Source organism: Lagopus muta, chromosome 4 (assembly GCF_023343835.1).
Source record: "Lagopus muta isolate bLagMut1 chromosome 4, bLagMut1 primary, whole genome shotgun sequence".
NCBI classification, from domain to species: domain Eukaryota; kingdom Metazoa; phylum Chordata; class Aves; order Galliformes; family Phasianidae; genus Lagopus; species Lagopus muta.
Genome location: NC_064436.1, coordinates 33,235,990 through 33,248,258, shown reverse-complemented (window position 1 = coordinate 33,248,258; position 12,269 = coordinate 33,235,990). Strand labels below are relative to the sequence as shown.

The window sequence follows — 12,269 nt, the reverse complement described above, 5'->3', positions numbered from 1 at the left end:
AGCTTACTTGATTCACCACCTCTGAGCTGTCAAATGTTCAAAGTGCTTGTTCATATGTCCTGGGATTTGGTAAAAAAATAAAACTGATGCTCAGAGTAAGTTAGTGAACATTTGTATGGGAACTGCTGAATCATGGCCTGAACCTCTAATTGATCACCTGAGGCGAGCAATGAGTCAGCCACAGGAACACAGGTGAAGGCAATTCACCTGTGCTGCTGGAAGGGGGTGGAGCCTGGCTCCACTTCTCCTAGATCCATTTAAGAGCTGACTACCAGTGGGGAAGATTCTCTTCTGGAGATCCACTCTGCTGGATTTTCACTTAGCGAGCCCAGGGTACAGGTAAGTGTCCTATTTTTCTCTGCTTTAGTGTAATAACTGTGTAGCCAAGCTCTCTGGCATACCTCATAACTATAATTTCTTTACATTCATTGACTGTACAATATTCCATAAGATTCTATCTCAATTATGTGCCTCGTTTTTGTTCACTGTCTTTTTAATCTCTATTTAAATGCAACTTCGTATCTGTACTTGTATTTTCTTTCCTAACAAATTTTCTTCGTGGCTCAGTGTTAGTCAACCTGATTTGGTTTTTCTGTTTACTTAGCTCTTCAAAATAGATTAATTACTATATGTAAATTAAAAATCTAACCAGTTCACTTGATAAATATAACATGAATCTACTTATTTTTTTTTCCTGTCCATTCTCTGTAGAGCCTAGGGAAAAAAGAGAAATTAGGTAATCTCTTACAGATTTTAACTTCTAAAGAGAATTTCAGAAATCCATTTGAGGAATCATAGAAGTTGAAGCAGAGTACATACTTCAGCTTTTAGTGACTGGAGAACCATCCTGATAATGCTGTTGCTTTCAGACAGGATGGATAGCCCCTTTTATTCTCTCTGCTCCAAGACTTGTGTCATGAGGAGCACATATCTTTCTGTTGGAAGGACATTGCCAAGGAGCATTTCAATGGAGCTGAGTATGTTAAAATACTTTGTAAGAAAGATTTGCTTGAGCCACTTCTTTGTCATCATCATTTCCATTGCTCTTTCCACAGTATGTTTTGTATGTTCTACATGGATTTATTTTCATTCCCTGCTTACAATTTTGAGGACAAACAAGACTGAGGAGAGGTCAGAGGACAGAGCAAAGGGTTATGTAGAGATGTACTGAACTTGGTGGGTATACAGGTGCCAAGTTGGTGCTGCTCCTCTGAATCCATTGGTCAGGGGTATTTGTCCAAAGCTACTAAGGTTTCTGCATATGCCAAATAATGAAAATCTCAACTTCTCATAAGAATACTTGCATATTGCTCCATGTGGCTTTGAAACACTTGCAGACTTATAATAAGAGCAACTACAAACACACAATATTAACAATTTTAGTAAAACTTCTAGGATTTTCATATAGAGTGGAAGAGAAAAGGATGGGGAAAAAAAGTAAACAGAGCACCCACCCAAGGAGTGTCTCTCTGGGGAGATGTCCACCTCTAGCACTCAAGTGAAAAGGTGTTTGTCTGTGGTTAAGGCTGCAGCAAATTCTGTGACTCTTATCAACATTTAAAAACTACCAGTGAACAAATCTCTCTGTTTAATGACTCATATGCAATTTGAAATGGAAATAAAGTGATGTGTTTGAAGTCTATATTATGCATTTAAATAGATTAAAGAGAGACTAAACAACCAGTGATAATACATGCATGCATTAGCGCAGGAGAGGATCAAGTCTCTCAAGTTTCAAGATTGCTAAGAGGCTTCCCCTGGTGAAAAACTGGGAGGAGAGCTAACTTACAGGAGGATTAAAATATATTATCCTACAAGGTAAATTAATTATTCTTATTGTACCAGGATGTTTTTGATCCTCAGATGAAAGTTTTGCAGGCTTAGGTAAGAATATCTTGGATCTCTGAAAAGTTAGAAGCAGACTTGTCAACTCAGAGGAGTAAAAACTAAGACACAAAGATTATTAATATTCTTGTTAAACTTTGCTTTTGGAGATCCAGACTCAAGAAGAGCTTGGATGGAGAGTTTACAGTCAAGAAGTCTCTTGCTTTGGCGTGACACTCAAGCATTGGTGGTAATGTCAGAAGATAGGGTGCTTACCCTTCCCTGTGACCTTCCCTGCACATGCAACTGAGCTATGTGGAATGGCTTCTTCCTATCCAGAAATACTGACAGAAATGGATCCTGCCTGACTTGTATCAGAGAAGTCCTGACTGAAGGAATATGGTAATTATTTACTGTACAGCACTTTTTAGGAAGTGTTTTGTTATACATACTTAGTTGTAACTCTTCAATTCTTCCCCTTGCTAGAATGTTAAAAGATGTAGTAATCTTTTTTTTTTTTTAACTTGGGAGCTGCTCAGAATAACTCAAACTAAATCCTTGTGGAGAAATGATCTTTTTATTACCTACGTAGAACACCATAATTTTCATGCCAAGTAAACAAGAAAGCCAGCAGCTTATAATCAAGTTGTAGTTTGTAGGCAGAGCAAAACAATCACTTTCCAGCCTTGGGAATCTGACACCCAGCTCCAACTAAAAGTCAATGTGATTTTCAAAGTGGTTGCACATGTAATAGGACCGGTGTATTAATAGGACCCTCATTTTAAGAAATATATTTGGCCATCAGCTCCATGATTTTAAAAAACATCTTGGAGTCTACACCCACAGTTCAGTGAAATTACACTGCAGTGTGTAACCTTGGGATGTGGCAAGAATTTAGCTGGGTGGGGAGATGTTGATGCTGGAAAGTTCAGACTGCTTTGGAGGGTGGCCATAAAGGGGTTTGGTTGCCTGGATTGCCTTGTCACAAAATGATAAATGTAACTTCTGCCCAGCAAAAGACTTCTGGGTAGTGGAACACAGCTGTTTTAGGCTTACTGGTAATGTGCCCAGCCAGCTCCTGGTGTGGTCTCTGTCTCTGCCTCCTCCCCAGGCCCATGACTTGCCCTGTAGGGTGTACTAGATGCAGATATTATTCTTCTTTTGTTACTCAGGGTATTCCTATGTGCCTGAAGCATGAGTAGCATTTCTGTCAGACCTGTCAAACAGCATGGAAACTCAGAAATATGTTCAAAAATAGAATGGGCTCACTGGCTGGGGAAGGGCAGCTTCTATAAAGTCATGCAAGCACCCAAGGAAGCAGCCTCTCCCATGTGCTAATTTAAAACCCTTCTGCAAATGGATGAAGATTTCTACATTAAATATACATGTACATACTATTAATGTTAGATAAATAATTCAGTGCTATAATATCACTGAAAAAAATAGGGTGCTAAACACAGATTTTTAGTAATGCATTGTATATTACATTTGTCTTCATACCTCTATTTACACTAACCTTTTTCTTCTCTATTTTTCAGTAATATATGTTCTTTTCTAATTAAGAAAACTGAAGCAAATTTTTTCTGAAACTATTTATCTTGTTACCAAATGTGAACAATCCCACAGCAATTGCTTTGTACATCCCTCTGTTACATGTAGTCCAGAAAAGTCTGTCAGATTAAAGTTTAACAAGATTAAAGTCCTTGAAACTGGTAGGTTGTAGTAAGGGTCCTTGCTCCTTATGCTGAGACAAGTATTTCCCTCTCCCTCCCAGTTCCCCCAAAGCAAAAGAGAGGAATTCCTCCTGTGGGTGAGAGTCTCAGCCTCACTGCTGCTGCAGAGAGCTTGGAGTGAAATAAGCCATCAAATGAGAAAATAAGTGCCAATGTCTGTCTTTTTAAGACCAATAAAGATACAATCCTCATTCAGTTTATTGGAAGCAGTTTACTGGAAACCACCTTTCTGAGGATAGGGACTATCCTAATACCACTAAGGAGGTGGTATTAGGAAGGGCACCAAGGGTCAGACTGGTAGCCATCTCATCAGAGCTGGGGCAGAGGGGGAGTATTATCTTATGCTCAGGACTGAAGGTGGAGGGGTAGTACTTTTCTCCTCATAATGCAGAAATGTTCTTTACCATTGGTTGCTGGGATGAGATCAGCATTTATTGAAGTGCCTTGCCATGCAGTAAGGTTACATAAATCAGGGCAGCATAGTGAGGACTTTTAAAGGCATGTAATAGCCTTGCTTTCCATCACACAGAGATTTACTGTTTGTGCTAGATGTGGTAAATGTAGAGTGCCTTCAGTCAGGGAAGCTGAGACAGCATTTTGTCAGGTGTATAAAGCCCCATCCTTGCAAGCACCATTGGATATGGATGCTGTCTAATCAGATGGGCTTTGACATCGGGGAACTGCCCCCTGAATGTTGCTTACAGATGGAAGATATTGACCTTCAGTGTTCAGTATGTGAAAAGCAACATCTCTTTTCCTGCCAGGGAGATCTCTCTGAAACCCATTGCTGGGTCTTCTCACTGAGAAAAATTACACCCATACAACTGGCAAAAGGGTAAGGCCCTCTTACAAAGAGAATCTTGATTTACAATTATGTTCATAGATTAAAATTGTGAATGATTCAGGGTAGGCATGTTGCCATTTTTCTGTGAGGACTCTAATCATGAGGCATTTGTGAATCCTGAATTTTTCATGGATTGTACAGTGACTTATTATCAGCCAACATTTTGCATAAAAAAGCCCATAATTTATAATCAGAGCTCACTGTTCCTTGTTCAGATGATTCAATCACCCAGGTGGGACAGAAACAACACACAAAGGTCAATGGTTAATCACACAATCACCTAGGAGGCAATCTACAGAATCCTTTAACACCCAGGCATTATTAATATAAACTGTGCTGAGTGTTATTTATTAACAAATTCCTGTGATCAAGATTGGCTCAGTAATGATTTGCTTCCAATCTGGGTAATTTTCAGATGAAAGGGAAAGGACAGTGACAGAATCATAACTGCAACATGATTACAAGTACATTCTCCCTTCCCTCCCTCACCACCATGGGTTATTAAGGGATAATTGGATATTCTTGTAGGAATGCTGAGAAGCTAAATCTTGGTACAGGTCAGTCAAATGCCCTATCTTTTTTACACAGTAAACTTGAAATTACTGTTGCTATGTGATCGCTTCCAAAATGACTCTTGAAAAGATGCCACAGCTACCAAGATGATGCTTCAGAAATACTGAACGTAAGCAAGAGGATTTGGGAGAATTTGTAAGAGTGGATGTCTACCCAGAACATTATCAGTGCAAGGAATATTTATCTATACACATTATCATCAGGAAAGCAAAATACGTAGCAGAAATGGGTAACAAGGAACATGTGAAATAGAAAACTCTGCCTCGGTGGCTAGTAATTAATGTCAATGAGAATTACTCAGGCAGTAAGTTGTCCTAATGGGTTAATATGATTCCTCTTAGCAATCTTTATCAAACATAAGTTACTCAAAATACTGAGCCATTGCTGTGAAGATCTAGGTGACTTTCTGAGGTCTTTGTCAACACTTTTATTTGCAAATTGATTTTTAATCAAACAATGTTGTATTTGCAGAATGCTGAATGTTAAAGTAATTCCTATTGGATGTGGTTGTAAGGGTTATAGCTACAAATATTTACTTCAGTAAATATGTTATTAATAAAATAGTAAATAAAACGTTATTTCCTGCTTATCCACGATGATTAACAGAAAATACACTAGGATTTTACAAATTTGAGCTGATTAGTAACAGGACAAATTCTGTTGCTTATTCTTGTGTTTTATCATTTCATATTACAGGTTTTCTGCAGACTCTTCCAGATTTTACTAACATACCTCAGTGAGCTGAGCTGTATGCCAGTCTTCCTGAATTTGAGAACTGATCAATAATGAAGACAAGTATTCTGTGTAATGAGTAATAAGTAGAAATCACAGTTGCATCAAATAAAATCATCTGGAGAAGAGCAGTTAGGGAGAAGGTATATTGGGCAAGTTTCTTGTCTCTAAGTCATATTCCTTTCAATTTTGTGCTTTATAATCCTGCTAAACTGTTCTTTTGTCTAAGCACCAGCCAGGTACAGCAAAAGAAAATATAAGATGACAGCACTTCTAAACCTCGAGCTAAAATGACAACTGCAAAAGGACCAGAAAGAAAGTGCAGTTTCTACAAGAAAATCCCTGTCATGTCTGCTAATTAATGCCTCTGGCATGCAGACCCCTGTCCGTATCATATTAGGCTGAAGCTAAAGCTGTCAGCTCATTCAGGGCAAGTCATCACAAAGGTTATGAGACTATAATATTCCCTGCACTTCTGTCATGCTGTTTGCAATCCATGATAGTAAAGCCTGAGTGGGGAAATTACGAAAAAAGAGTTGGAAAACAAGAGAACAAAAAAGCAAAATAGCATAGCAGTAAGAAGTAACAAGAAACACATGAAAATGAAAACTACCTTCATGTATGTCAATATTTGCCATCTCTAGCAGCATGACCTCCAGAACAAAGACGACGGGTTCCCTGCTGCCTGGTGACAGAAACAAAAACAAACACTTCCTACACCCCAAGTCTGGCCGCAGAGCTTGCAAGTAATCTCTTATTTATATATTCTGCTCAGGGGATAACCTTAGCTCCAGAGACGCCTGGCATTTCAGCAGAACAAGCCCCTCTTTGGGAGGCACACAATAGGCGAGCTGCAGGCGAAGAGCTCCCTGCTGCGTTTTGCAGGAAGGGCTGTGATTTCCCCTCTTGCTTTCTCTGCATTTGCGGGGGTATTACAGCTTATTCATACAAAACAAAAGAAGGAGTACAGTGCATATGTTCCCACCTTTTACAATCTCGCTTCAGCGCATTTAGCAATTAACATGAGACCCCATACTGGAGGGAAGACTTGTCACATTCACTCTCCCATCAAAAAATGCATTTTCATAATAATTCCCAGCAAATTAGCCAAATCAATGACTTGGTTGTCATTAGATGAGAATGCAACACAAAATCTCGTTAGTTTCCACACTGCCCCCCAGAAGTTCCATTCTTGATGGAATGCTTTTGCCCAAACCATACATGAGGATGAGGTCTGGTGGTGCTTCGTACTAACCCTATCACCCACCGCATTGTCACTTCTGTCTTTGTTCACATCTGCCTGCTCTCTCTGGGCACTCAGACACTGAAACCATCCCTGAATCTTGTATCTCTCTTCAGAAAAGATTAGCTTTTGGCTCCCTAACCTCAAATTCAGCCAAATGAGCTGCAGTAACGGGTGACAGAGACACAAAAGAGGTTCAGCTCAATCAGATGGCAGCCCCATGAGTATTCTTGCACCGAGGCGTTTTCTCCTCCAGTTCTGGGACGATGGATACTGGACGAGAGGCAGGTGCTGTCCGGGAGGGCCGTGCTCCCGGTGCGGTGTGTGCCGCACGCCCGGCTCCCTCTGCTCTCTGCCTGCCTCTGCTTGGGGATGCTGGAAAATGGATTCATTTGCAGATGTAAATAGCGGCTGTCAGAAAGGGCAAGGGATTTGCTTTACATATGAAGAGGGAGGCGGCTCTGCATGCTGTCAGGCTCATTAGAGAAGCAGAGCCCGTGTAGCTGGGCCATTTGGTAATGATCTACCCACTCCATCCTTCCTTTGTTTCCTTAACAACCCTCTGCTCAGGCCAGATCCCTTAGGCTTTGATATTTTCCCTTCGTAAAAACCCTGTAGCCTCGACCAGCTTTTGAGTTAAGAAATCCAATATACACAGGAAGAATCCATATAACATGAGATATATTTATTTTTACTGAGGAGTAAACTGAGATGGCTACCAAGCCACTTTCATGCACGGAAAATAAAAGGCAACCGATAACCGAGCATGCATCACGGTCACTGCCCACCACAGGTACCAACGGCAGCAACACACTGAGGATCTGTGCTGCTTTTTATTGTGTGGCACACCATTCAGCCAAAGCAAGGTAAAAGGTATGGAACTAGATCCCTTTCTCACTCCCCTCTCCTGGGCCCAAACTCTTTGGAAGAGTGTTTCAGCTAGGAAATGAGAGAACCTCGGAAACACAGTTTTGCAGCTTGAATAGATCTTAGATGCTGCTACTAAAAGAAGCCCCCTGCTCTCTTCTCACCCTGAACATTCTTTTCCGTCACCAACTGTAAATCAGCTGTTGCACTTGCATGGGAAACTGGATCAGCTCTTAGCTCCAGCAAAAGATAAATTCTGCAGAATAATAGTGGATTTCAGTAGGACCAATGGGTTGATTGCATTCCTTGCACAGCCGTCTGATCAAACACTAAATATTTAGCTCAAACATGCAGGTGAAGTTGGGAGAGCACAGGTGGAAAAGAACTGAGAGTCTGCAGTCTGCTTCGGGTGGCTGCGTCCTCAGACAGACAAAACTACATTAACTTGACAGGAGCTCATATTGTGTTATGCATCTTGGCCCCCATGGATGCCATAGGCCAGAAGAGATGCAATACAGAGCACACCTGGGAATTTCACCATGTAACTGGAGCCAAGCCCACAGCTTTATAAAAACCAATGATTATTAATATGAATGCATATATATATATATATATATCAGATTTATTACTGCTAGCACTATGAATCACTGGGTTCCTGCAGACTTGTCTCGTAGTTGAAATCAAACTTTGATTCGAGCTTTTTGCATCCTTTACTTTCAGTAGTAGGTTCATTAGGAGTAATATTCATCCCTCATCCCAGTGCCTTGTGTGTCCTTCTAGAGGAGAGTAGGAACACTCATTTCTTATTGGTGTAGTCCTTTTTGTCCTTTATTCTCTGCTATGTTCAGTAGTGGCAGGAGTCATATTAAGTGAGCATCAAGTATTCTTTAAAACATTTATGTTGCCTAAAATGAGAATTCTCAAATAATATCCATTGCCCAAAGCATGCTCAAAGAACATGGGAGATGGTTTAGATTCTTCATTTGTATACAAATAGAATATATTGAAGAAGGAAGCAGTAGCATGAAATAAAATGAAATTCCATTCAATTTCCTACAGGTTGCAGTCCATGCTGACCATCCTGTTTTCCAATTTCAGTGTCTCCTTTGAAGTTAATTGTTTGCTAGTGAAAGCCACTGAATAGCAAACGTAATTTAACTCAGGAATAGCTCTTCCTCTGTTCGTCAATTGCCTGTGAACAACTCCCGCAGCCCAGGAATCTCAAGGTCTCACACTTCCCTGCCATGCATCTCTGATAGGATCTCCTCCCACGGCTCTGTGATGGGGCTCTCCTAAGATTGGCTTCAGGCTGCCCTGGAGCACCTGACCTTTACGACTTGAAGTGGCATCTTTTGGTGAATTCAAGGGGTTTCACTTTTTAAAGAGAAGGAGCAAGTGACTTTCTATTTCAGCAGGTAAGGTTTTTGTAAGTTGTTTCTGAACTCTATGGACAGACTTGGATTCCCTTTCTAAAAGGAAAAGAGTGCACTCCAAACTTTTTAACAAAGTCTTAATTTTTAACAGGGATTGAACTCTTCACAGGGTGAAGGTGAGAGAGAGAATTAAGATCTTTTTTTTTTTTTTTTTTCTAGTCATACGATAAATGCTTAAAGATAATTTTCTATTGAAGTCCCTTTTCACATCTACACAAATCTGCTTTCACATGCTTCCTCGATCAGGAAGCCATGGTGTCATCATTTTGTCCAATTGGTCGTGATCCACAAGTATAACCAATCAGGATTTCTTACCCATAAGTTATAACACTTCATTGTTTCTATTAACAACTGCACATTCACTTGTAAATACCACATTCCGGTACAAATATTAATGTATAGGAGAATACAAATTTTCTGTAACAAGTCATGCAAACTACATCACTCATGTAAGAGCTCAGGCAAGAATACATTAAAATACATGCAAAACAGTCAAAGAAGTTGGAGATTACTATATTGATGTGTTTATTTTCTTTATTATTCCTTGAGTTGTGGCTTTGAGCTAATAAAGTCTTCCCTCTATCGAGAAAGAAAGAATTACATTTTCTAGGAGAAAAATATCATATTACATCCTAAAAAATTCTAATTCTTTGAGCCTCATAAATGGATTTCATATACCTTCAAATATGTTTTAGTACATAAATGTAGAAAAAATATTTTCTTGCTTCCCACAAAGAGCTTGGCAAAAACAAACAAAAAACAAAAGCAAAAACACACAAACAAAACAAAACAAACCTAAGTGGAACAGCTGTTCTCTGAAGACTGCTAACAGCCTGGATAGTACCATTGCTTTTGTGAGGAGAGACAGGAAATAAAAAGGTCAGAACTGTGAGAGGAGTACGAAATAAGTGGAAATCATAGCAGTTCAAAGTTTAATTCATTTTTCCTTTAGTTTTTCCTGGAAATGGTAAGACTTTCATATCACCATAGAATTTTGTCCAGGACTTGAATTTAGCTATATTTTTTTCTTAATTCAATGACTTTTCTCTCTCTTGCCCTTCTGTTCTTCTAGTGCTTGGTATTCAGCATGCTCCATTGCCATAAGGAAATGCAGAAGCAGGAAATAAGGGAAACTTAATTAAATTGCAAATCTCCTTAGAAATCTTTGTGATCTACTTTTGCAAGTGAGAAGTCTTTCAAGATTATGCCAATCAACTTTTGGATCCATATCTGAAATAGCTACTGCCATTTTCTTTTATTTTACCATTTCCTCCTTGTATCTCAGCCACTTTCCATTCTGCTGGCCATAGCACAAGAATGCTCCTCACTTTAAGAGTGAAGAGGAGACCATTGGCACTGGGGAGCTGGCAGACTCCACAAAAAACACTGATTTGATAGTTTACTGCTGTAAAGCTATGCAAATCAGTCTCTGAGACATTCCAGAACCAATATGCATTGATAATCACTAAAATCCAAAACCGATCTGGTTTAATCATGACATGCCTTATTAGGCACACATTTCTTTTTTAGTGTGGTGTGAATATGCCTGAGGAAAATTAAGATGCAGTTAACTGCTTCTGTGGAGCATCCCAAGGCAGTGCACTACATCCCTGTCAAATCCATGTAGTTCATATGAGGAATTCCAGTACAATCTCAGATAAATAGACATCTTGTGCATCTTCCCCTGCCTGGTACTTCTGAGTAAAACCAGCATGCAGGTCTCTGGATCATGCTGCAACCAGGCCAAATTCACACTTGGCCAGACCCTCAAGAGGAACCAAGATTTCAGCGGGAATTAAGTCTGTCTGCTCTGCTTGAATAAAGCCTTTGCTCCTTTTACAACAATTTAGAGGCTGCCTGGGACTAGTGGCATGCTTTTCAAAAGAAAATAGCTTTAAATATACTCCCTGGTAACTGGAAGGTAATCCTACACAAATAATAAAGACTTGGCTGTGAAAGTGTTTTTTCCCCTGCTTGTAACTCTCCTGACAGGAAAAAAAAACTTGATGCAAGACTAAGTCTGCAGTACCTGCACCTGCACTTGAGATCCTGTCCCAGTGAAAGTCAGTGGGAATTCTGCTCTCACCTCGAATAAGGTCACTGTTTCTTCCTGTGAGCAGTCAGACTAATGAAAGGGACTGTGTACAAATCAGCTACTCCACAAATGCAAATGTTTGTAGGGGATTGCGGCCATGTTTTTAATTATCTCCTAAATTAAAGATTAATTATTTCCAACTGTCAATTGTATTATCTTGCTAATTTGTCCGTGTGTGAGTAACTACGCTGTATGGGCACATGGTGATGTTAACACCACTCGTTTTTAAAAGGGCTTAACTGGGCAAAATGCTGAGTATCCTCTGCAGATTAAGTTCTTTGGAAAGAGCAGATGGTGTAGCAGTCAGCTCGGAGTTTCTAGCACAGAGCTGTGACGGTGGAGCTGCAAGAGCAATCTCTTGCTATGAAATCCAGAGCCAGTTCATGGCTGAAACATTGACAGTAAAAGGAAAAGGATTCTCTATACAACTTCTGGTTTACATCAGAAGAGAATCAGGTTTTCTCCTGTACTAAGCAGGTAGTACATGCTTCGTAGAGTTGGGAGGGAAAAGTCTCAAAGTTAGCAGTCTGCTCTCAAGTGAAGTTCAAGTTGCATTTCCTCCCACATCTTCATCATTCACACACTGAGTCATGAAAAAGAACAGATATTGACTTAGGCATGTGCAGCATTAAATCCAGTGCTATCCAGACATGTTCTGCTTTCCCAGAGGAATACAAACATGGAAACTGGCAGAGATGAAATGCCTTCAGCTTCAGGTAGCCTATGAAACTTAGAACAGACTTTGAGGGAGCTGTCATCATTCCTTTTAGTGGCAGAAGCACCCCCCACAGCCTGGCAAAGTGAGTATTCATAGAGACGGATCGAATCCAACCTGGCTTTAAGAAGGAAAAAAATACCGTAATGACAGCTTATTATCTTAAGCCATTGCCAGGTCACATCTCGGGATTCTTGTTAAAGCTTCCAT

The 12,269-nt window shown here is 40.0% G+C and overlaps 1 long non-coding RNA gene across 2 annotated transcripts; it reads left to right on the top strand.

Annotated features, from left to right (window-relative positions):
- Positions 1-264: 264 nt before the first annotated feature.
- LOC125691930 (uncharacterized) lies at positions 265-6,460 on the top strand. 2 transcript variants are annotated; one of them, XR_007376349.1, is made up of 6 exons: positions 265-339; positions 1,995-2,074; positions 2,164-2,226; positions 4,322-4,392; positions 4,990-5,083; positions 5,671-6,460. It is a non-coding gene; the product is annotated as an uncharacterized LOC125691930 (long non-coding RNA). The 2 variants fall into 2 exon arrangements; XR_007376348.1 differs by lacking the exon at positions 4,990-5,083.
- Positions 6,461-12,269: the final 5,809 nt, after the last annotated feature.